This window comes from Lissotriton helveticus, chromosome 2_2 (genome assembly GCF_964261635.1).
Source record: "Lissotriton helveticus chromosome 2_2, aLisHel1.1, whole genome shotgun sequence".
NCBI lineage: Eukaryota > Metazoa > Chordata > Amphibia > Caudata > Salamandridae > Lissotriton > Lissotriton helveticus.
The window spans coordinates 471,057,603-471,083,965 of record NC_136060.1 but is presented as its reverse complement, the minus strand read 5'-3'; positions in this window follow the sequence as shown (position 1 = coordinate 471,083,965).

Genomic DNA, 26,363 nt, shown 5'->3' with positions numbered 1-26,363 from the left:
CCTAAGTGCCGCTTATGCTGTAGTCACTATGGACAGCATTAAAGAAGCATCCTGTTTATTTGGAGTAAAGTCTGCACAAGTAGCCGAATTGATTGCATTGATAAGAGCCTGTAAAATTGGGAAAAACTAAAGAATAACAGTATATACTGATAGTCAGTACTGTTATGGGGTTGTGCATGACTTTGGCCAATTGTGGCTACAAAGAGAGTTTCTGACTTCTTCAGGTACTCCCATTCGAAATGGAAGGGTGGTACAAGATTTACTAGAGGCAATCCAATTACCAAAAGAATTGGCAGTGGTCAAATGTGCTGCTCATAAAAAGGGCTTGACCCTATAACTTTGGGAAATAATTTTGCTGATGAAGTGGCCAGACATTGTGCCAAAAATCGCATGTCTGTAAATGTTAAACTGGGGGGACCTGGAAACAGCTGCCAACTTATGGTGTTTGAAGAGGTGCCTACCTGGGAAGAGGTGAGAGATTGGCAGCATGCTGTGCCATCGAAAGAGAAAGAAAAGTGGAAGAAACTTGGTTGTAAATGTCGGAATTTGTAAAGCGCACAGCTACCTCCGCCGGAGGTGTCCCGGCGCTGTCCGTATGCCGCTTAGGAACCCTTCCTGGCTTTCCTGGGAAATGTCCACTCCTGGGCAACCCCAGGTGCAGCCAGGCATCCCAGCGCTTTTGGGGCCGTTGTGGAGACTAAGCAAGCTATTGCCCAGAGTTGCAGCGTGGGACCCATGATCAGAACAGGCACTGAGGCGAGAATATCCAGTCAGGGGAATTAATGAGCCGGAGACCCGCCGAGGCGGGAATCGAACCCTGGTCCCTGGCCAGAGCTCTGCATCAAGGTCTGCCTGCTTTAACCATTGACTCACACTTCTCCACGACCAAGAAGTGAGGATGGTGTCATTGTGGGCCCAAATGATATGCCTGTGTTGCCTAGACATCTGCTTGCTTCCATGGCCAGACTGATACATGGAGATTCACACACTGGTAGGGACGCCATGGTTCTGTTTTTCCAACAAACATGGTACAATCCGAAGTTCAGGAAGGTAGCAGAATCACTCTGCCAAAGGTGCTTGACATGTCAGCAGTTCAACGCTGGCAAAAGAACAGTAGTTGAACTGGGGAAAATTGGGAAATCAGGGGGTCCCTTTGTGAGAATACAGATTGACTTCATCAGCATGCCTCGTTGTGAGGGAAAAAGATATGTCCTTGTCATCGTCTGCCTGTTTTCAAAATGGGTGGAAGCCTACCCTACCAAACAGAGTGACGCCATAACAGTAGCCAAATTGTTACTGCAAGAATTGATACCTAGGTTCGGGGTTCCAGTCACTATTGAATCAGATAGAGGCAAACATTTTCAGAATGAGGTAATCGATCAGCTCTGTAAAGCATTCAAGATCACACAAAAACTGCACTGTGCATATCGTCCAGAGGCTTCTGGAGTAGTAGAGCAAATAAATGGCACTATAAAATCGAGGATAGCAAAAATGTGTGATTCTACTGGCATGAATTGGATAAATGCCTTGCCTCTTGTTCTGATGGGACTCAGAAGTATTCCAGACCGTAACACAGGCCTGAGCCCTCATGAAATCCTGATGGGAAGAGTGATGAGACAAGCATGGGTACCAGGATACAAACTGTTAAACATTTCTGATGATTTGGTACTTGAGTACTGCAAGCAACTAGGTTACCAAGTGCGTTCTATCTCTCGCCAGATTGGAGAAGACGCCATCGCCAATCCAACAACTCCAGTCCACAAATTAGTTCCTGGCGACTGGGTTAGAATCAAGAAACATACTCGCTCGAGTTGCCTTGCACCGAGGTGGGGAGAAAAACGCCAAATAATACTGGTGACCACGACAGCGGTGAAGTGTGCAGGCGTTCCCAAGTGGATCCATGCCAGCCATACACAGAAGGTGATTCCAAACGAGAAAAAAGGCGCTGAAGGTTGTCCAGCTGAGGGGTCTGCAGGCGTTAGTCCTGAAGTAGCTGATGACGAACAACCGAGCACCAGTCAAGATGATTGGATACCCATAATCGACCTAACTGAAGACCCAATCAGAACAAGAGAGCCAACCTACGAAGATAGAGAGTGGAATAGAGAGGAGGAGATAGGCACAGGCGAAGAGCCTCAGATTATTGGGATTCACGTCAAGTCTGAGGAAGGAGAAGGTCAGACAGGGACAGAACAAGTGATTGATACACCTCCACAAACTCCTGAAACTGAAAAGGGACAGACTAGAACTAGTGCAAAAGTTCGAGCAGAAGAAAATCAAGAGATCGAAGTGCTTGAACAGGATCAGATAGAAACAGAAGAACATGTTCAGGACTCAGAAATAGAGACATACGAAAGCCAAAACAAAAATTCACCTGAACCAGGTCAGCTTAGTAACCAGGCAGAAGAAACAAATACAAGACCTGGGACTAGTCAGACAGGAAGGGAAGAGACAGAGGTAGAAGTGCCACAAACAAACGAAAATAAAAGAGCATTAGAAGAAAGCCAAATCACAGTGCCAGCTAAAAGACTCAAGAAAAAGAAAAATATTGAACCAGGATATATTAAGAAACTGAGACTGAGAATAAAAACAGTAGAAGAAAAACCTGCAGAAAGAAGGAAAAGTTCCCGTATTACAGAACAAGCTGGAGAAAGCTCCAAAAGACGGAGTGATCGAATAAAAAGACTGAATGAGAAATACCAAGATCCTGAATGGACATACCTAATTTTGGAAGAGTTTGAGGATCTTGATATAACTGACGAAAGTGACGAAGAACAGATTGCTGATCTGTCTGCCGAAGAAGACGAACTCACTTGAAGTTGCCCAGTGTAAGCTACCTGTGTAAAAGTTACAAAGAGGGGTTGAGAAACTTCTTCTGAACGAAAATGTCTGATTCAAATGTGAATGGAAGGCCTAGACGCAATTGTTGCAAAACATGCTGCAAAGTATGTATATGTAGTATAGCTATAGTGATAATAGTATGGATAGGACTAACAGTTTTCATTCCTTTTATGGTAAGCAAAAATACTAATATTGATCCTACACAGACTGTAACTACTGACACTAAAGAACTGACAACACGAAGTGTAGAAAGACGTGAAAAAGCACTTAGACAAACGAAATCAGACTTAGAAGCATCAGATGAGGAAGGACTACATTACCACGGAGTTAAGAACCAGACTCATTTAAATGTTTTCGCAAACCTGCTAGTGCATTATGTAGAAACTATGGAGATAGAAGACTGCTATGTCTGCATGAAGCTACCTACTTCAGTAGCTGAAGGCGTGACTTATCATCACCTGCCCCTGACTTATGGAATTTCCTGTAGTATTTTAGCAAGCTTATTTTACAAAAGAGGACCGTTACAGTACTACTACTCTAACGCAGACGTGATATTTTCCGAACTTCCAATACGTGGAAATCTGAATCCTGTACATACTAAAAGTGACGTTGCACCTTATATGGGAGAATACTTTCTGACTATAGGTACCATAAACTTAAATGAAGCACACAGAGACAACTTGACCTGTTCATTACATGAACAAGAGAAAATATTTTTAAACATGGCAGAGAAAAGAAGGGAGAGTTTCCAAAGAAAGGCAAATGACAAAAGACAGAAAACTCCTAAATGGGCTGAAAACATGGAAAGCACCTCAAATGGTGGGGCTGGTCCTGCTTTGTTGCTGGATTTCGAAAGGAAAGGGAAACTCTGTCTTCACCGCGAAAGGACTAGTTATTATAATAACATTTTCATTGGTTCCAGTCAATGTGAGCACAATTATAAGGTAATTGGAGGTTGGGGTTTCAAAAATGGGTCAGAACCTGTGTTTCCCGGAATGTATTATATATGTGGAAACAAGGCTTATTTCAAATTGCCAGATCACTGTTATGGAAGCTGCTACTTTGGCATTGTCTTCCCGAAAATATACCATGTGAATGAAATTGCTGGAAGCAATGAAAACACTAATGGCTTAGTGCGTAGTAAAAGAGAAAGCGTAGGTGAAATAATGGGTAGTATTTTTAGTGCACTGATACCTGGAGTGGAAGTGGTTCTGAACACACACAGAATTTGCAAATTATCCACAATAGTGGATGTGCTCTCTACTGACACAGCTCATGGATTTCTGTTGGTCAATACCGAAATGGTTGCGATCAGATCAATGGTTTTGCAGAACAGACTTGCGCTTGACACCTTATTAGCAAAAGAGGGCGGAGTCTGCCGGATGCTGAAGGCGCAACATTGTTGCACTTACATACCGGACAAAAGTGTACAGATCAAAAGATATGTGAAAAACATTACTAATTTGGAAAAAGAACTCAAACCACTGGAGGTTGATAGTGCCTGGAAGAGACTCGTTGATGGTCTCTCCAATGTAGGTCATTGGTTTGCTAATTTAGGTAAAGGTTTATTGTTTAAGGTACTGATGCCAATTGGAGTGATAGGTTTCATCATATTCCTCATATTTGCCTGTAGCCAATGTCGTAAACACACAAAGAAATACACTATGAATCGAAGAGGTGTGAAACGGAGTGTGGATGAGCTTGAATTGGAAGACCTAAATAATAAGATTTACAAAAAGATGAAAAATTCTCACCCTGATAAGGATGTGAAAGAGAAATTGAATCGAATGTTGGAAGAGATGGAAATGCACAAAGTCTGAAAAGTTGGCATCTGGTTCCATTAGTTTGTGATGATAGTAAATATCATCAAAGAGGGGATTGATAGAGCAAGATTTCGCATATTACGCGACTTGCTTGAGTCATGAACCTCGAATCATTTATAACTCCGTAATCCAATGTGTATGTCTTACTAATTTCCCTTTATTTTGGATGTACGTGTATCTTAGCGACGCTTGCTTATGTGTTTTACTAAAACGATTAACTCTTGTCCATAAAATGGCCGCCGCTTGGGAATTTTATACTGCGCATGCGTTAGTCACACTCACGTGACGTGACGTAGTTGCAGTTCTGGTGGGAAAATGTGCGCATGCGTAATAGCCTCAAAATGGCTGCTTGTGTATTAAACGTGGTGGAGCTTGCGCAAATGCTCTTGTGTCATTGTTTATTGCACTAATTCATAATTGCATAGTATATTTTTATAGTAAGAGATATAAAGTAGCTATTCATGAGATGTAGTAAAATCATTTATTTCAATGTTTTAATTTGTTTTCGCTTTCTTTTCATGTACCGCGATAATTGGGGGTTCTAAATGAGACGAGAACCATCTTGAAGGTCCCTTCTGCGCATGTCGCGCAGCCAGGAAGAAGTCAGCCTTGAGCAGTGGAACTCAGCCAGCTGGCAGACACAGTCAAGATGCTCCTGAGAAAATGACCTGCGACCCAACAGGACGGAGTTGTCTGTACCCAAGTTGAAACATTTGTTAATATTCCATTGTATTCCAAAGATTTGTCTCATGAGAACCCCAAATTCACTAGGCGGTCCCTGAGTATGTAAATCTAGGCTTGTAGAAAGTTTGTTCTGATTGGTGTGTTAACCTATCCTACATGGGGACCAATCGAAATTGGGGATTCTGACACTTTGCAACATTGGGGGGTGGTACACTGACCCGAAAACAGTATATCTAGCCTAGGTTCAGCTAGAGAAATTGTCCGACTTGTCTGAATAGCTGACCTGTCACTGACCCAACGCTCTCAATAGGTGACTGATACAGAGGTGCTGCGGAGCACTCTGTCCGAATTTGACCATAGACTCAAAGGTTTTACTAAACCTTAAGTGCTGGCGGAGCACTTTGCTGGGGAATTCGCTGACCCAATCGGGGTTCTGACTGATAGCTGCAGAGAGGGTGGAGCGCAGCGTTGCTTCCGAACTGCGGGTGCTGGTCGTGCCTTGGTGGTCCTGTCCTGATCCTAATCTGGTTTTCCTGTCCTGTCTTGGGGTGTCCATTCTGCATCTGCTGTCCCATTGATGACTGTCCTTCCTTGGGGTTTATCCTGTCCTTAACTGACCCGTGGCCAGGGTTGGTTTTCACACCAGTCTAGGTAATTACAAGTGCGAAACCCTATACTGCACTTTCTATTTTTCTGTCTTTGCTTCAATAAAGACATACCTTTGCATACGTAATTTTCCATGCTTTCCGCAAATCTTCTAAATGAAAAGTCCATGCATTTATTTCCATAGCCTGTTCCTATGTTTCCCTACCTTTTAGAGTACATTCATTTCAGCTGTCTATGAACTATAGATGTGGTTTACAATTTTCCCTTGCAAACTGAGTGAAATACCATTGTTAGATTTATAGCATGTTCCTCTTTTTCACCCTTCCTATAGAATATAGGATTTCATACGTCCCAATTGTGTAATTCTAGTACGAGCATAAGTTTGCCCATTTATAGACGTTCATCTTTAAATCTGCTTAGTGTATTTCCCTGTTCTAAATGGTTGCTTTGATTTATTTCCTATACGGTTATGTGCTTTTCGTTATTGTGATTATTGATTGCCTTTTGACTGTCAGTCAGTCAATTATCTTTACTCGATTATTAAAAATCATAAAAGAGTGAGCAATAATACATAGCAACATTTCATCAAGACACATAATAGTATAGATCATATTTTGTTAAAAAAAACCTAAAATCACTTTTTACAAAATAAGTTATACATTAGTGTTAAAAAGAGTAAAATCGATAAAATATAAAAAGTAAACATTAATCTGGGACAAGGTGCCTATTTCTAGAACGATGCTTATTTATACGTACGCCTGCAACCAAAAAACTAGCAACATGAAATGCTACTTTTAAGTTCGGAAGAAGTTGCAGGAACATCATAGCTGGTTTTACCTGTGTAAAACCCAGATTGCACAATATAGGCAGCAAATATTTTTTCCTAATGTCTTTATAATGGCCGCAGAACAAGATAAAGTGAGTCGTGTCCTGGAATGAAAAATAATCACAATCACATGGTTCAGCATTTTCAGGTCTAATCCACTTTTTAAAATTACCCAGAATGAAGGGAATCAAGTCAAGACGAAATCTCGTTAGGAGGAAACGGTGGTATGGTTTATTTACCAAAAGAAGATATGGTTCCATACCTGGGGCAGATGTTAACGTACAATGTTTCCTAACCGTAGATTTATTTAACTCTGTGGCTTCCCTCTCCGAGACATAATGATTTGTCAGGAGATTTTTAACTATTTTTATGTCTTCCTGATTTATCAAATGTGGAGAAGAAAAAAGTTCGGGTCGGCCAACTAGAGTTAACTGTGTCTGAACGTATTTTAACCACGGAATATTGTGTGCTCTATCCAGGGCTAAACAGTCTTTAAGGATGTTGTGATTTAAAGTAAGCTCCTGGTTGAGCCAAACTTTCAACCATCCAATAACTGGGGCTGATTTTAAAATGTCGGTAATATATCCCAGTCCAAGCTCTGTATGTGTTATGTATGTGGAAGTCGATTGAGGGACAGAAAGCAGGGTTCTCAAGAATTTATTTTCTACTTTCTGGATTTTATCAAATTCATGATTTGTGTACCCCCAAATAACAGAGCCGTATTGAGCAACCGACAGACATTTAGCTTTGTAGACCTTTATAATGCTTTCCATGGGACGGGCTCCAAGTCTTTTAGCAAAACCAAGCAACCCAGCAGCCGCTCTTGCTACAGCGTTGCTTTTTGCCAAAAGCTGGGGGCCCCACGTACCCTTTTCATCAAAGGTTACTCCTAGGTAAGGAAAGGATGGAACTCTCCTAACCTCTTTTCCAGCACAGAAAAAAGTTTTAATCTTTCTTTTCCTGCCTGCGGCTCCTGCTATCATTACGTGGGATTTTTCTACATTGGTTTTCATGTCCAAAGAGGACATGAAATCCCCAAAGGATAAAAGGAGTTTATTTAATGCCACTCCAGAGCGAGCTAAGAGGACAGCATCATCCGCGTACAGGAGGACAGGTATCTTTATCTCACCTGCACGCGGGATGTCAGCATGGGAATCTGCCAGGACTGCCTCGAGGTCATTTATATAGAGAGTAAAGAGGAGGGGGGCAAGGATACATCCTTGCCTAACCCCCCTCTCTGACTTAAAGTGACAAGTACATCTTCCTTCCCTGGTCACTCTGACCGAGGTCTTAAGATCTCTGTGTAGCTCCGCCAGATACCGCACCAAGGGAGCATCAATGCCCATGGACAAAAGGACCCCCCACAGCTTAGCCCTGTTAACCAGGTCAAAAGCTGAGGAGAGGTCCATAAAGGCTATGTACAGAGAGCCCCCCTTGGCAATTACATATTTATTTATGATCAGTTCTAGGTTTAAACACTGATCTAAAGTTCCTCTTTTGGCTCTAAAACCATATTGTGCATTTGATAAGGCACCCTTCCCTTCTAAAAGCTGAGTCAGTCTTCCTAAGAGGACTCTCCCCAGGATTTTAACACTAGAATCAATGAGGGAGATTGGCCTATAACAGGCCGGGTCTATTCTTTGTCCCTTTTTAAATATCAGTATTATGGTAGACTTAGACCAGCTAATAGGAAAAATAAAATGTCTTGTAGCGTTAAAAATATTAGTCAGAATTTTGGCACTTAATTCAGGGGCACTCTTAAAAAAATCTGCGGGAACTCCGTCGGGGCCCGGTGCCTTTTTAGAATGTGTGTCACTAATCGCTTTTTTAACCTCCTCAATGCTAAAAGGGGGGATAATAGCTACTACTTGTGTAGATTGTATTTCACAACCTGGAATGTTATCAGGGCAGCTATAAATATTACTGAAATGTGTAACCCACTGTTCATCGGGTATGGTGCAATCTGCTCTCTTTTTCTCTAAACCCACAAAAAATGGGTGGTTTATTATCGCCCAAAATCTAGAACTATCTCTCTGTGTATCGGGCGACAATAAATCGTTCCAGGCCTCCTTTTTGATCTCGGATTTCCTCGTCCTGATAGCATAATTATAATTTATTCTCAATGATGCTATCTGTTCTTTATCTCTTGGTTTGTTTTTTAGAGCCTTCAGGAGGATTGAGTGAGCCTTGGAACAATTTGAATCGAACCATTTTGGGCCCCTATATATATGGGGCTTTTTCTTAACAGTCAGGTCTAAATTGACCTGGCGGCAAATAACATTAAACGCTTCTATCAAAGTGGTGACAGAGTTATTATTATCTAAGCAGATTGCGACCTCCTCCTCAACCTTAGCCAGGGTATCCTTTATAAAGGTAATTGGGATTACTTGATCCCATTTCAGTCTGAGATTCTGATCCCCCAGAACTAAATCAGTCACACATAAAACTTCAATTTCTCTCTTTCCCAAAACTCCCTGAGATACAATCTCTAAAATTACTGGGTTATGGTCACTAAAAACTGAAGTTTCTACCTTATAACTAAACACTTCAGACAGAATACTGGACGATAAAAAAATATAATCCACAATTGTGCCGGTGTTGTTACCCACGTATGTTGGTAACCTTAAACATGTGTTACTACTATGAAATTCGTAAAGATTAAAAATTGCTAAGAGTGATTCCAATGCCTCTCCGCGTGATGAGTGTTCAAAATGCGGGGTGGAGAGGTAGGGGGGAGAATCCTCATATTCCACACGGCAATCCATGTTACATGGGTGAATATTTAAGTCTCCCATGAGAATCACATCGAAAACATGAACACTATTCTCACTGTGGGTGGACAGGAAGTCCTCTAGAGTTACCAGATGCTCGTTCAAGATTTGACTGACGGGAGAATTATAAAAATTAACAAATAGTATAGGCTGGTTAATTCAACCGCTAAGATATTTGTTGAGTTGGTTTTAATCTGTCTTGGCTTACCTTGAATATCTAAGGAAATATATATAGCCAAGCCTCCCTTTGCCCTTCCAGAATTACTAGGTACTGCTGGTACAAAGAAATGGGAAAAGCCGTCTAGAACGAGTCTGTCTGATGTTTCCCAAGTTTCTTGGAAGGCAAGAATGTCATTGGATCTAACCATCTCCAACCAGTTCTTATCGCTGAATTTAGATCTGATGCCAGCGGCATTCCAGCTCATAATTCTGCAGGCCCTGTTATCTGTAAGTTTTGGATCTAGAGGCCCGGAGACAGGCAAAGGACCCTCATTACCAGTATCTTTTCTGAGAGAGAGTCAATCGTTTTGATCCATGAAGGATAATGGGGCATAGCGATTAAATAATTGAAGGGGTTCTACGAAATAGTTTTGCTGTGGTAGAAGGGGATAATGAGCCGTTACATTTTGCCTTATATCTTGCCCCCGTCTAGGATTAAAGTCCCAGAATCTATCCCACCCTGGCGCAGGAGTCCTTGGGTGAGTGACATTTTGTTGCTCCCCATAAAAAAACTTCAGAGTTAGTGGAACAACAGTACCCTGTCTTCGTTGTGGAGGGAATAAATTAGCAAGTATGTTAGGAAGGACATCTTGATTTGAGAGGCTCACTGCCACACAGTCCCCTTTAAACTTTTTCGGCCGGTTTCCCAGCCAGGGGACCCTGGTTGCTGACTTAATTACGTTTGCCAATTGATGTTTTCCCCCTGGAGCTAACCGCATATTACTGGTTAGCCAGTGCAGAGCCTTACTTGTAAGGGAGGTAGGGCTTTCCACTGTTCCCCCTTCCAAAGGAGGGACATTCGCTAACACAAGAACCACAGGTGTGGCCTCGACTAAAAATTGTAGGGGGTCCGTAGAATGAGCAATTACTGGGGGTAAGCTGACAGAGGGATTATTATCCGTTGGGATGTTAACTAAAAGAGGGCCCTCAATAGTACTGGTCAATGATGTTAATGGTTGGGGCGGTAAATTCTCAACAGACAGCTGAATCCCTGCACCATCGCTTACAGCCTCGCTGACCACATTTCCCCCTGTATTATTGCTCAAGTTTGTAACTATCGTAGCGATGTTTTCTATCCCTCCTGCAACCGTGGTGTGGAGACCACCCAATCTTTTGATCTCCGCCTGCAATTTATCAATTTTGGATATTAAAGGTTTTACAATGGCATTAATTTTTAGCTCAAGAAAGTTAGCAATCCTTTCAAAAAAAGCGTCCTCAGAAGTGTGACTTTGTTTATCATCCACTGTGTTTACTTGCTTTGTCTTTGGGGTAATAGCCCTCTTCTTTCTTGTCCCTGGACGTGGTCCACCCAGCTTAAGTGGGTTTTTAGTACATAATCGTCTTGGCCTTGTTGCGCACCCTTTAGGTGTCTGCTCATCAGATGAAACTCGTACATGTTTCTCCTGGTCAGAGTCAATGTCAATGTCACTTTCGGCCTGTATATTAGAAACCTCAGAGGCCGGGACTACATTGTCAGGTGCGCTGCTTAGTACTTGGAAAATGGGGCCACTAGTTATGCTATCCTGAATGGCTTCCTGCAAAATAGTATCATCAATCAAGATAGATGCAGTCGGGGACAAACATCGAAGGTCTGGGGATTGACTTAACCCAAGAGAGTTTCTCCTCTGCGTGTTTATTTTTTTCACGGTCTGGACAAGGTAATTGTCAAGAGTGTTTTGTGGGGCTTCCTTCTGTTTCGTAGACATGTTTACAGAATACTCACAGCCTTAAGTTTTTTAAAACGAAACAATAGCTGATAGGAAACTCTTTACACTGTGAGTCTTACTTGCAAAGGTGAATCCTGCAGCGTTTCTGGCCCTGCCCCTGCCTCCTCCTGCCGATGAGGGCCGTAGAGGGCCCGCCCTTTGCCCGGGCTTAGCCCCGGGCGTCCCGCTCGTGTCCCGTGAAGCGGGTTCCTCTGTCGCTTTTGTCCGCCTCCCTGGCGCCCTCGCGGTGTCACAAGCCGCGCCGCCGCGTAGGCTGCCGGGAATTGTGGTCCCGGAGCGGCGGCGCGTGAACTCTGCAGGGAAGTGACTCTTGGCGGTGGCGGCGTGCTTCGGAGTGCGTGTCGGCGTCTGGCAGGTTAGTAAAATGATTCCCCCCGCTCCGCCGGTTCCTCTGTCGCTTTTGTCCGCCTCCCTGGCGCCCTCGCGGTGTCACAAGCCGCGCCGCCGCGTAGGCTGCCGGGAATTGTGGTCCCGGAGCGGCGGCGCGTGAACTCTGCAGGGAAGTGACTCTTGGCGGTGGCGGCGTGCTTCGGAGTGCGTGTCGGCGTCTGGCAGGTTAGTAAAATGATTCCCCTTTTGACTGTAAACTTAATGTTTTCCGAAACTGAATCTTAGATAAACTTTTAAAACTTTTCAGTTGTCCGTGGTCATTTAACGAATACAAAGTGAGACATATGTGGGTATTTTTGTGTTATCTGCCTTTCCTTTTACAGCTAGCTCCCTGATCCATTGTGGATCATAGGTACCCGTAACGGTGGATTGGTAAGTCGGGTACAAGAGAAATAAATAGGAAGGAACCAGGGTTACTGGTAGTAGAGAGTGAAAGGTCACCCGATTAAGGTATATGGGTTTGATTGGAGAAAAGTACATGGGCCTAGTACGTGTCTGGTGAAATTATTGGTCGGGTGACCCGCGATCTCTATCAATGTGCTGACTTAGTTGCTGTTGTACACACTTCTCTAACACTTTGGCTAACAGGGGGATATTGAAGATAGGTCTGAAGTTGTCAGGGGAGGCTGGATCCAGCGATGTTTTTTCTAAAATAGGCAGGGCTTGGCCGGCTTTCAAGGGGTCTGGAATCAATCCCTGCTGGAGAGAGACCTTGATTATTGCAGTCCAGCAAGGAACAATGGATTGGGAGGCAGCAGCAAGGCAGTTGGATAGTAGCGGGTCATTAAAGTGGTTATTTGGGTTTAATGTAGAGAGGATTTTCGAGATGAAGTCTTTGTCATAGTATTCAAAGTCGGTCCAGTGTGCTTGATTTTTAGGTGAGGCCAGTGGGGGTAGTGCGGAAAGGCGGGGCAGGTCCGGAAGGGGTTGAGAGTATGTGGCGGTACTGAGTTCAATTCCTAATGCCGTGATTTTATCAGCGAAGAAAGAGGAGAATTCCTCTGAAGATATTAGAGACTTAGGAGACTCTTTCTGTGTTTTAGCCAGTTTATTTGATTGGTGTTTGACCAGTTCAAAGAGCTTGTGGGGTCTATTCTTGGCATTCCCCAATTCCGATCTGAAGTATTCTTTTTTAGAATTGAGGATGTGCTTGTTGTAGGACTTTCTCGCCTGGCGGAGAAGTTTTAGATGCGTGGCAGAGGGATGCTGTCTCCAAATTCTTTCAGATTGCAGTAGGGATCCCCTCTCCAAGTTGAGGGAACCAGTGAGCCAGGGGTTTCTGTCTTTGATTTGTGTTCTTTTTAGTTATAAAGGGGCATGGTTGTCCAGAATGTTCGATATAGACGCTGAGCAATGTTCTTTGAGGTCACTGACCGTAGTTATATATGCGAGGGGGGGAGGTCAGATTTGCAGCGACCCTCCAGTTTTATAAGGTGAAGGTTCTTAGTGTCTCTGATCCAGCGTTTGGGAATCACCAGTTGCGGTGTTTTTGTCTTGTGGGTCCCAGGTAAAATGAAGGAAATGGCATGGTGGTCAGACCAGTCACATGGGTCTATGGAGATAAGCTTGACTGAGGATTCCGTAGAAATGATCCAGCCAAGGGTGGCCCCTTTTGAGTGGGTTGGCAGAGAGCAGGCCTGAGTCAGGGCTTGATCAGTTAGGAGGTCTTTGATGCCGTTAATGTAGGGATCTTTAGGGTCATTCCAGTGCAGGTTGGAATCACCAAGGAAAATCTCTTTGGCATTGGAGGAAATCTTAATTGTGATGATTTCCAAGAGGTGATCGGTGAAAGAGTCGTTCAAACCTGGGGGGTGGTAAAAAATGTACAAGTTACAAAGATGTAATGAGTTGCTGCAAATGGAGAGGGCGAGGTATTCGCAAGAGTCAGTGGTGTCCGCCGTGAGTTCTGTGACAAGGAGGCAGGATCGGTAGATGCAGGCGACGCCTCCTCCTTTCCTGCCTGAATGTCTGTCAAGTCTAGCAATGTTGTAGTCAGGAGGGACTAAAAAGTCCAGGCAAGGGGAAGAGTATTCAATGAGCCATGATTCGGTTAATATAGCTAGATCTAAATGTTTAGCCATGCAACCTATTATCCTGGGTCATGTGCCTCTTGGGATTGATTAGCTATAAAATTACTACACACTGGGTCATATAGTGTGATTCAGGAATACATGACTGCCTCTGCCGCATGCAGGGGTGGCAAAATAGTGAACATAACCGATGGGTTAAGGGGTCTAGAGGTGCCAAAGGCAAGTGTTAGAACCAAATTCTGTGGTTAAGTATGGTAACTGAGGCCCACAGACAAATTCACTAGAAGATTTGGTTGTAAGGGATCATGGCCATAGCTGCAAATGGAGACAGGAATGTAGACCAAAGAACTAGCTTACTGTCAAGGGTGGGTCCTGACCCCCTTTCTATTTTGTGTTTATATTAATGATTTAGAAAGCTATATTAATCAATGGCATGTTGACGTTCCAAAGATAGGCACTAGAAATCTTCCGGCATTACTCTATGCCGATGACTGTGTGTTAATGTCCAGAACCAGTGTGAGCTTGCAAAAACTTGTCACCAAATTCAATGATTTTATGACTGATCTGGGTTCAAAAACTAACACGGCCAAGTCATACTCTATTCTGGCTGGCAAATCTCCCCCCTTTTAAAATCATGTTTTATTAATAATGAAAAATTGTACTATGTCCCAACTTTCTCGTATCTGGGAATCCCTTTTTACCAGAAAAGTACTTGGCATCATTTAGTTGAAACAAGGGTCAGTAGTACATATTTAGAGGTGGGATTTGGGTTTACAAAGAAATTAGGTTCAAGACCCATCAAATCGATAATGAATATTTACAAAGCTGGCTCGTGTTCTATAATTTTGTATAGGGCTGGAGTGTGGGGCTTTTGTAATCCAACACGTCTCCAGACATCTTGGAATAATTTTCTTAGACGCCAATTAACAGTTCCAAGCAGTCTTCCCATTATCTTCTGTCATAATGAACTTGGCTTGACGCCCTTAATCCATCGTATACTAATTGCACCAATCTTATTATGGCATTCAGTATGGGCAAAAGTTGAGCCGGCCCTTAATCGCGCAATTATATTGGATTGTTTTAAATTCTATCATATACAGAAGATGCCATGGTTCAAATATATAAAAAAATCAATTGGAGACAGTGGGGTTGGGGGATTGCTTTTACAACCCAGAACAAATTGTTAAAATCCCAAAGATTCAGCTGAAAAAAGAGCCTTTATGATTTTTAAAGTTGACCAGGGAGCACCTGGAGTTAGGGAAAAAGAGTGTTATGGAATATTTCCCTCTAGTACGCTCCGCAAATGTTGAGCCCTACCTCCCTTTTAATTTTTGCCACGCGAAAATGTTTTATCTTATTAGATTCAGGTTTTGCATCGCACACTTTTTGGTTTTCTACCCGCGCAAAGCTTATTGTGGTGCTAAACTAGATAGTTGTCTGTGTGACTCTAAATTAATATAGTACACGCTGTTTTTTTATCACCTGTATACCAAACCGAGGCAGGATTTCATCATCTCCCTATTAAAAAGTGTCGGCCTGCCTTATACCACCTCCAGCTATTAAATGATGAATATACATGTCTAATGGTTCACAGGTATATTTCTACAGCTGTTCGCTTACGGACTGAGGTTGGGAAATGACTCTTACATTTTTTCTGATTTTAACAAACTTTTTGATACATCATGGTTTCATGGTTTTTTGGGATACAGTGTTGTTTTAAAGATGAATATATGTTGTCCCTATGTTGATCTATGGCTGTTGTTCGATGATTTTTATCTTTCCTTTTTATCTGTTAATTAGTGCCATGCTGCTAGTTGTTGGAATATTAATTCAACTTAACACTGTTACTTCGCTGATTATGAATTGCTGTTGTCAAGAAGCCTATTATACATTTTTTTTTCAAAAATTGTGTTTATTTCGTTTTTTACAAATAACAAAACAAGGGCACACTGTGCCAACATGTAGCCAGTCATTACATGGATAAATCACAGAGTGTAATATACATCACAGCACTTCATATCTAGTACAGGTTGCAGCACCATACAAGAAGGTTTCCCATATTAGTATTTGGGATACATTCCAAAGGACAAGATTAACATGGAATCGCAGAGGCACAACAATCCAGGCACCTCAACCAGCTCTGCTACATAAAGTTGCGTCATCTTTGCCACATCATTGTACACCTCCCACTTCAGACATATAACAAAGGAGGGGGTACAAATTCATTTCTCAAAGGTTATCAGAAAAGAGTACAACGTATTAACTTATATAGTATTAACCTAGTAATGATTCCGTCTCCACACACCCATCCTCTGGCACCTCCTGTTCCGTCGACATCCTTGACCACTCCAAAAAAGGCTCCCAGATATCCTTTGGGCGAGATGTGGAGGGCATTTGTTCCCAGAACAGTTTTAACTGAGCGTGGCCATATGTCACATCCCGTAGCCAAGCCTTAATGTCTGGTACTCGCTTCCTACCCCAACAAATTGCTACCTGTCTGCGAGCATACAGCAACAGTAAAGCATGTAATTTGCGTCTGGTGGGGACTCTGTCATGTACGTATCCTAAGATCCCCAGTAACCGAGTCGGAGGGTCCTTTCTACCAACAATCTGATTTACTGCACTAAATATCTTGCTCCAAAACATGTGCAGATTCGAACATTCCCACGCCACATGAAGAAACGTAGCCTGGTCCTGTCCGCATCTCTAACATCTAGACTCCTCCCTCAACCCCATGCGATGCAGACTCACTGGCGTCCGGTAATACCTATGTAAGAACTTGAATTGTATCAACCGCAACCGATAATTTGGGGGCAGTTCAGTCAATTGATTACAGCAATATCTCCTTTGCTAATCCGTCACCTGTGGACATAACTCTCCATTCCAAAGTTCCATTGACCTTGGTTGCAATACTGGGTAGTTGGCTTGCATGACTGTGTACAGTCTTGTTATCAATTTTTTGGGTGACTTTGACTTTAATACATTTTCTAGCGGTAGCATCGTCTTGGGAGCGTCAGGGAACTGTGCGTTCAGCGTACGACATGCTGTGCGTAATTGGTGATATAGAAAACTCTCAGCAAACAGCACCTCATTAACATCAATAGCTATAGGGGGAGGTCTAAAGAGACTCTCCGGATAAAGGTCAGCAAATGTGTGCAGTTTCAGATTAGCAAGTAGCGTCTTATCAACACCTTTCTCCATACACGCCAGCAGCGGATTGCTAGCTAATAACATTGATGGCGCATATAATGTCACCATACCCGCTCTCCTTTGCAATTCACGCCACACCCAACATAACGTTCCAGCTGTATCCACATCTCCCCTCGGTCGACTGATAGTGCGGTATAATGCCACCCCTAATGGCGTCGGAGCCACAGCATCCCTTTCAACTGCAACATGGGGTTGAAATGGAGTCTCATGTACCCAAAAGTGGAGAAAGTGAGCCCGCGCGCATAATGCATATAAATGCATATCTGGAGCCCCGAGCCCCCCCTGTCGCAAAGGAAGAGTCAGGAGATCCCAGGAGACCCTGGCCTGCCTTCCCACCCACACCAAGTTCAACAACTGCGAACGCAGCAGACTGAAAAAGTGTTTAGTAAGTGGTATCTGCACGTTCACAAACAAATAAAGAAACTTCTGCAATATAACCATTTTAGCCAGCGCTATTCTACCCGCCACAGATAGAGATAATCGCGACCAGAGAGCCACTTTCCCTTCTAGCCAGGTATAGGCCCTCCCAAAGTTTAGTGTCCAAATATCTTGAAGTTTACGACTCAACCACACCCCCAGGTATTTTGACTTCAGTAGCCTCCCATATAAGGGGGAATTCAGAGCAGACTTCCTTCGTGCCCTCAGTCAGTGGGAACACTACAGATTTTGACCAATTTATAGTTATACCTGCAAATCCTCCAAATCTTATAAACTCCCGCAACACTGGGTCAAGGTTACCCTCCGGGTCCAGAATATAGAGCACAGTTCTTCAATCTGTGGGGCGTGCCCCCCCAGGGGGGCACGGCACCATTTCAGGGGGGGCGCGCACTCCACACTAAGATCTTCCCTTTGTTGGGGTTTTGCTGTTTCGAGTCGCAAGCCTTCACCCATTTCAAATGGGATTTTTTTATTATTGTAGAGCTCCGGTAACAGAGGGTTGGAGGGGGTAGGGAGGGGAAATAGATGCCCGTGCTTTTGTGATGCAAAGAGCTGAGTTAATTGAGTTAAATGTCCCAGGAGGAGGTTAATTCTCAGAGCTGAAATGCTTCAGCTGCAGTGGGAGGCAGGGAGTCTCCTGCTAAAAACGAAAGCAAGGAAACAGACAGTCATGTTCCTCCAGGTTCGATTTTATAGCCAAGTCTGAAATGACCATCTGTTCCTTGCTTTCAGTTTTAGCAGAGGAGACATCCTGCCTCCCACTGCAGCTGAAGCATTTCAACTCTACAAGTTTAACCTCGTCCTGGGAGGGTTAGCTCTTTGCAAAAGGAGACAAAGTTTCTTTTAAATTTACACAGAGTTTCAAGTTGCCAAAAGAACAATGCCAGCTAGTCATGTGTTTATCAGCCTGCAAAGTCATAGTCTTGACACTAAATGTGCTTATAAAGAAGTATGTATACATTTGTAATGTGACTTTTCTGTCTTTGTTCCATTTTATTATCAGTCGTGGATCATTCAGGCAGCCCTAGAACACAATTAACAGTGCTGTCTATGTATAGTTGCTGTTCAAGGTATGCGCACACAAGTGCTGACAATACAGCTTTTGGTGGCTGTTTATTTTTTATTTTTGTACTGCCCGGGACATCAAAATAATGAGCTGGCAACCCTAATCATAAAACTGGAAGTTTTGTTGTAAGATCAGCACATTTATTTCCTCCAGCCTGATCCCTGGTTAATGCCATAATAGCAATAGTTTAACATATCTGAAACCCAACACTGTCGTCAATAGCATGCTGAGGGACTGCAAGTGTCCGGGAATGTAACCTGCATTCAGACAACTTACTCTTCATTCTCACCCTTCACTTTCACGCTCACCCTGCACTCACAGCAATCACAATGCACTCACTGATCACCTTGCACTCACACAATTCACTCGATCTCACTGCACTCACAGTGATCACTCTGCACTCACACCATTCACCCCCTTACCCTGCACTCACAGTGACCACTCTGCACTCACAATGCACTTGCGCTGTTCACCCTGTACCTCACCATGCAGTCACACAAGCACACTACTCACCCTGCACTCATGTGACACTTCACTCACCTGTCCTCCTTACTGCTCAACCTGCAATCTCACTCAAATAAGACCCACTCTGCACTTCCATCTGCACACAAATTCATATGGTCACCTCACTCACTCTGCAGTCACTCCTCTTACCCTACTCTCACACTGTTGCATGGCTCACCCCGCACTCACATGGTACTCCTGCCACCCACACAGAGCATAGGGTTAATGTGCCTGCTACAAAGAACGTGTACCATGCAGATCAAAGAACTGAATGTGAGTAAACAATGGGTAGTTCTATAAAAAAAAGAAATGTTTGCCGGAAAGGTGCTATAGAGAGATGAGGTGCATTGTTGGTGAGTGGTAGTGAGGGCATTCATGGAGGAGGAGAAATGGGGGAGGGGCGCCAAAACAGACCGTTCCACTGTGTGCGACCAGTGCTAGAGCCATCCCTGGCTGGGAGTGTTCGCCCCCACCCAAAGTTTGGGTCTAGTTGCGCCCCTGTACACAAGAATGGGCATGTCATGCCCCATCATGGTTTTCTTCCTAAATTACAAAAGGACACATTTACATGCACTGCAATCCAGCCTTTCAGGGGGCCACTTGATAGAGGCAGCTCTGTGTTTGCCCTAATGGCCTGGTATAATTCCTAAACAGATTCTTGTAAATTCTGTTTTGTTTCATTTCTTTTTAATGTGATTGATGTGAGAGTCTATTACTATTTGCAGACAAATGTTTTTGGTTTTATGCAACCACCATAAAAAAGTTTATTTTAGATCAAAATTAGTCCTCACATATGAGAAATTGGAGGATATCACAGATATTATTCGCTGCAAAATTTGTGGGCTGCTTCTTTGTTACAACAGTGAAACACTCATGACTATCTCTGAATATTAGATGTAAACACTTTTAGAATTTCGACCATAGCGCCTGTGCACTGCTAGTAGCCTGGCTAATGATGGTATGTTAGAGCTGAAAGTGAATCATTTAATCTCAAAGCTCTTCCGAACAGGGGCCCCCAAAATAGTATTGGCCCGAGGCGCCCAAAATCCTTAACATGTCCCTGCCACCACAAAGTCTGTCAGACAACATTTCTCTGAAGTAAAATAGGCAACATCATTCAATTATTATCAGTTCTATTTTTTTTAAACACAAGCCAGACATGTCCTAAACCCCCACTGCTTCAGGCAAGCACCTTATCGTACCACTAAGGAATTCTCAAATAGTTGTTCGTTCAGCGCCATCTCTGTAGACTTTCACCTTTGTCTTCAGATCCATAACTGGTTGTTGGGAAATTATCCCATTATAATGCTGCCTAAAACGTTAATGGTTTCTAAAAAAGAATTGTTTCTCGTGTACCAACTCTGAGCTAGGGGGTGCTCGAAAAATCTGATAACACTGTCTTCCTTACAGTCAATGTTTTGGCTGAAAATGTCTTGCCTTTCAGTTCGTCGTATTTGTGTGAGATTGGGTTCTCATCACTTGCGGTGCTAAAGACTAAGTGTCATTCAAGACTGGATGTGGAGCACAACCTGAGGATGGCAGTAGTCAAAATCCATCCGCAGATTGACAATCTATGTGGCTAAAAAACCGCACACCCATCACATTTATTTTGGTGATATTATTAATCTGTCATCCTAGTAAAAACAATTTGCACTCATTTTATCTTGGAAAATTGTGTTTGGAGCTGTGTAATAAGCCTTTGTCATTTTACCACACCCACTCACAAACCTGCAGTTTACTAAACACTCTTATAGTGTTGAACATTATTTTCCGGATATGGCCGTGATAAGCGTGTGGCGGTCGATTATGTAGTGTACCAGATTCCAGAAATTTTCATCAGGTGATGGGGGCCCAACATCTAAAAAAATTCAGCCGGGGGGGCTCAACCTACAAAAGTTTGAAGACCACTAATATAGAGGGTTACATCATCAGCATAAAAAGATATCACCAAGCTGCGCGCACTAAATTTTATTTCTCTAGCGGTGTAATGCTGTCGTACTCTTGCAGCCAACGGTTCCATAGCTATAGTAAATAATAGCGGTGACAGCGGACAACCTTGTCTCGTAACCCTCGATATGCGGAAAGGACCCGACACCATAGCATTGACCCGTACACGGGCTTCAGGTGCTTCATACAGCAATTTTATTCGTTTAGGGAACAGAGGGCTGAAACCCATGCGCTGCATCACCAAAAATAAATATGACCACTCGAAGGAGTCAAACGCCTTAGTGGCATCTAGAAATATCGCCGCAGCCTGAACAGTAGGGTGTAAGTAATGTATGACAGAGAACAGCGTACGCAGTATATGCGACGTCGACCTCTCCGGGATAAAACCTGATTGATCCGGGAGGGCAATCATCGGTAACAGTGGTTGGAGTCTGTTCGCCAACAGTTTGGCATAGACCTGGGCATCAACATTTATCAAAGAAAGAGGTCTATAAGAGTCGAGCTCAATTTCCGCCTTCTTAGGCTTCAACAATGTAATAATCGTAGCTTCTCTCATTGATTGGGGCAGAGTATCTGTTTCTAACGCCTCCTCAAATACGGTTAGCAGTCTCGGAGCTAGCTCCTCAGCATACGCCTTGTAGAATGCAGTGGTCAGGCCATCAGGGCCTGGAGCCTTATTTAACGGTAAACTCTTAATCACTTGAATCACATCCTTTTTCGTTATGGGTAAATCCATGTACAATCTTTGATTGTCATTAAACCACGCTAGGGCAATGAAGTCTAAAAATTCTGTCATGTTGCTTTCCTCCGCTATCCCAGTCGTCTTCTAAAGTGCAGAGTAAAACTTCTTGAATGCCTGCAGTACTCCCTCCTGACCCCTCACAATGTCGCCCTCTACATCTTTAATTTCATGTACATATGCTGCCCCTGCTATTGGTCATATCATGTTCGCCAGTGTACGCCCCGGTCGATCTCCCTCCCCATACTGTCGGGCCTCCGCATGTTTCCCAAGAAATGTAATCTCTCTGGCATCTTCTTCATCAAATTCCAGCAGCTTAGTTTTAAGAAGGCCCACTGTCCTACGATCCCGCCACTACACTTCTTCCTATCTAGTTCCTTAATCTCTTTGTCTAGTCCTGCCAGTGTCCCTCTAATAGCCTGTAGCACCCCTGCTTGTCTTGCAATACATTGCCCTCGTATAACAGCCTTGAAGGCATCCCACAAGACAGCTGCAGTTTCCACTGTCCCCTCATTGTTCCCAAAGTATACTTCAATGTCCTTTCAAATCTCTTCCTTGAATGCCTCATCTAACAGCGCGTTTTGTGGTAGCCGCCAGGTAAAAGCTCTGGATGGGGCACCTGGTATTGATAATCGGAGCAGACAAGGTGCATGATCAGATAGTGATCGCGGCATATGGGCCACGTCCACCGTCTAGGTCACAACGTCTCTGGAAATTAACCAAAATTCCAACCTGGACCAGGCTTGGTGTTGAGTGGAAATACACGTTCCCTCCCTCAGGCCTGGGTGCCTTTCTCTCCAGATGTCTAGGAGATCGCCATCCATCATTATGTCTTGCAGGGCCACACATGCCTGCGGATGTAACGATCCAGCAGTACCTTGTCTATCAGCCTCATCAGATATTACTGTATTAAAATCTCCCCCCCACATCACAGTGTGGCACCCTATCCCTCTGATTTTGGACCATATTTGGTGGAAAAACTCTGGGGAATCCGATTTGGGGCCATATTTCGCAGCAAATGTCACTTCTACATACCCCAGGCTTCCATTCAACATAACAAAACGTCCATCCGGGTCCACATATGAATATGCACATCTCCAATCCAACCCCCTTCTGATCAGAACAGCAACCCCCCCCTTGCATAGTTCGAATATATTGCAGAATATACCTCCCCCCACCGGCTATTTTTAAGCTTCTGAGATGGCTGCACATTCAAATGAGTTTCCTGTAGGAAACAAATATCTATGGCGTGTCTTACTAAATATGCATGAACTAGCCTCGCTTTCCAACCATCATTCAAACCTCCTACGTTCCAAGTTCCAATATTCACAGAATGTCCCGTAGACATCATCCCAAAACTACAATCTTACATTCTCGCTCTACCTGCTTGCAACCCGTAACCAGCTGCGCTACTGCGCTATGCATATTTACTGTAATTCGTGGCTTCAACAAAGAACTAACCCAAACCCAACACTTCCCCTCTCCCACACCAAGCTCCCAATTAGGTTTTAGTATAACCCACCCATGCGCAATCATTATAAACATCAAAAAGAACAAGGGGAACCTTCCCAGGGGGCGAGGGTAGACCGGCCTACTCCCCCACTTTCGCAGGGTGACTAGGGGTTACTGCCAGTGCCTACTACTTAGTCCATATATATTTAGCTTATATTTAACACATTTGGTACCGGGGGGAGGAGGGGGGGTAGGAGAGCCCACCGGATTCTCAATAGCAAATTACAACATTTCCAGTTATCCATAAAGCAGCGTAATGTAACGAACTTAACAACTACACTTCAACAGCTGAACTTAGTATAGAGAGTTCAAGCGTAAACAGCATTATTACAGTAGTTCAGTCATTATCACTTAGCCTGCCAGCCTGAGATCCATCTGCAGCTCCTTTCTTCTTAGACCCCTTGCCTGCGACATGTTTGGCAAATTTAAGTGCAGATTTCGCGTCTGTGAAGTAGTACGCTGTTCCATCATGGGACACCTTCAATTTTGCCGGATATAGCAAAGAGTATGGAATTTGTGCTTGCAATAATAGACGCTTGGCCGGTAGGAACTCTCTCCGTGCTGCTTGCACCAGCGGGGTAAAATCTGGATAAAAAGGTATTGTTTTCCTTGGTGCGTAACCTGTCCTTTCTCGCGTGCCAGTCGCAGAATGGTGTCTCTATCCTGATAATTCAACAGCTTTACCAGTATGGGGCGCGGTGTACTCCCCACAGGTGGATTCGGACCCAATGTCTGGTGCGCTCTCTCCACAGTAAATACCGCAGATAGGTGTTGGTCAAATAGCTCAAGCAACATGTCTGACATGTAGGTTTCCATTTTCGACATTGCCATCGTCTCCGGTATTCCCGTGACACGTAGGTTGCTCCTCCGAGAGCGCGCTTTTAAGTCATCATTTTTTTCCCGTATGATCCCTAGCAGCTTGTCCATGTGGAGGAGTTGTTCCTTTGTTTCTGACTGGAATTCTTGAAATTCCATCTGTCTTTTTTCCAGGCCATCCAGCCTTGTTTCATGTACTGACACTTGTGTTTTCACTGCGTCCAATTGCTGCGTCAGCGTGTCCAATTTAGAGTCAATACTTTTCAATCTAGAGCGCATTTCCAGCAGGAGCGCCTTCACATCTTCATCACCCGCTCCAGACTGCATGTCCATATCTGCGCCACCCTGTGCACCTCCGCTCGTCTCGTTTTGCCTGGTAGAGCGCCTGGAATCAAACGTGATCTTTGGTTGTTTCAGATCTTGCTTGCTCATAGTTCCCCCAGGTGGGGCCTCGTGCTCCAAGTAATGTTACCAGGAATAGTACCCTATTTCATGTACTCCGTCTCTGCAAATGGTCCTAGCGTCACCCTCAAACACTGTCACCTGGCGCGGTCGTTCACAGCAAGTAGGCCAGTAGCGTTAGCAAGAGCATCTCCTTGTGCCCTGTATGGTGCACCCAAGTATAGCGGTTTGGCAGTGTATTGCGCAGTTCGTTAGTCTCGCCACATCCCCCAATGCTTTTTGCAGCGCGATTTGAGTGCCCCAGTGCTCATCCACTTACTTAATACCGTAGTGTCTCCCCAGAATGGCGTCGCAGGAGTACCGCGTCAGGTTAACCGATTCAGGAGGATCAGCTTGTAATTCCTGTCCCTCGATCTCTCCAACCAGGTTGTTTGTTCCGCAAGCAACTAGTATCGGCTCTCAGCCGCGGAGGGCACTAGATTCACGAGCACGAGCGCAGAATATTGCGAGCATATTTCACCTAACAGGGCTCAATTAAAGCGCTTCACACTCCACCTTTCGCAGCCTTGGTAGGGTCCTGCCAGATATGCGGCGTCTCAATGGTATGCCATCTTCATGTAGTCCCAAGCAAAGCCGCCGGTCCCACCTTGTGCAGTACACCGTGGTTGGTCAGAGCCAATGCCCCCCACAGCGCCTCTCCAGCTGCGTCCAGCTCAGAGTCGTGAGTTTCTCTGGTGTGGCCTGTGCTTTCCCCCTCAGCTCACCGCTTAGTGTTCACTTTCAGGAGACGGAGATCCCGTGCGCCGCCATTTCGACCGCATTCAGTCGTGCATGTATTTACACTTGATTCCCACCTTCTCAGCCAGTCCAAGAGCCGACCTACCGCCTCATGTATGTGTCTGCCTCCTCCGATATAGGCTGGTGGTATTTTGGCACAGCTCCCGTAGGTGTACGTCGATGGGGCCTCTGGTCCGTGATACCTTCCCGGGCTCGATTTTGGTGTCAACGTCTCAGGCACCTCCTTTCCAGCCGCAGCTCTACACGGGCTGATTTCACTTCACGGCCTGTATCCTCAATATCGTGGCGATTTTCTCCGTTGTTTCTCCTGTTTGTGCGCAGCTCTCTCCCCCGTCGGCAGATATGTGTAGCACCACAGCGATGGTTTGAAAAACAGGATAAATGTAGGATTAAGTCCCCGGTCGGCGGAGCACGCTCAGAAGTCGGCCATCTCGCTGCTCGGCTAGCCATGCCCCCAAGAAGCCTATTATACATTGCTGGTTTTATATCTTATATGTTTTTAATCACTGGATGTATTCTTTTATGGCTGTAGGTAATCCGAATAAAGATTATTTGACTGGCTGACTGAACCAGCTTACCAGCCACTGAAGATGATTCCACACCTCCAATCTGCCAGGGTAAGAGATAAAAGAACACATTTCTACCTTTTATGACAAGTTATACCACCAATGTAAGGCTACTATAATGCCGTACCAGGAGATGCTACAAAATGTAGGCCTGTTTTACCCGTTAGCAATGCAAACTAGCCCCACCCATCAAAGTGAATACTGCAGAATACAGGGCCAACCTAACTACCCTGGAAGGAGATGCAACATAACATAAGGAAATCTATCTGCAATCAGCATCAGAGCTGTACACCTGCGACCAGAGGCGATGGGGAGAAAATGTCACTTAACAAAACACAAGATTGAACAAAATTCAATGGATCTCAAGCCATAATAGGAAGAAAAAGGTACCAAAAAGTAATAAACATGAACAGACTTCAAGTAGTAACATCTGTCAGTGAACAGTTAG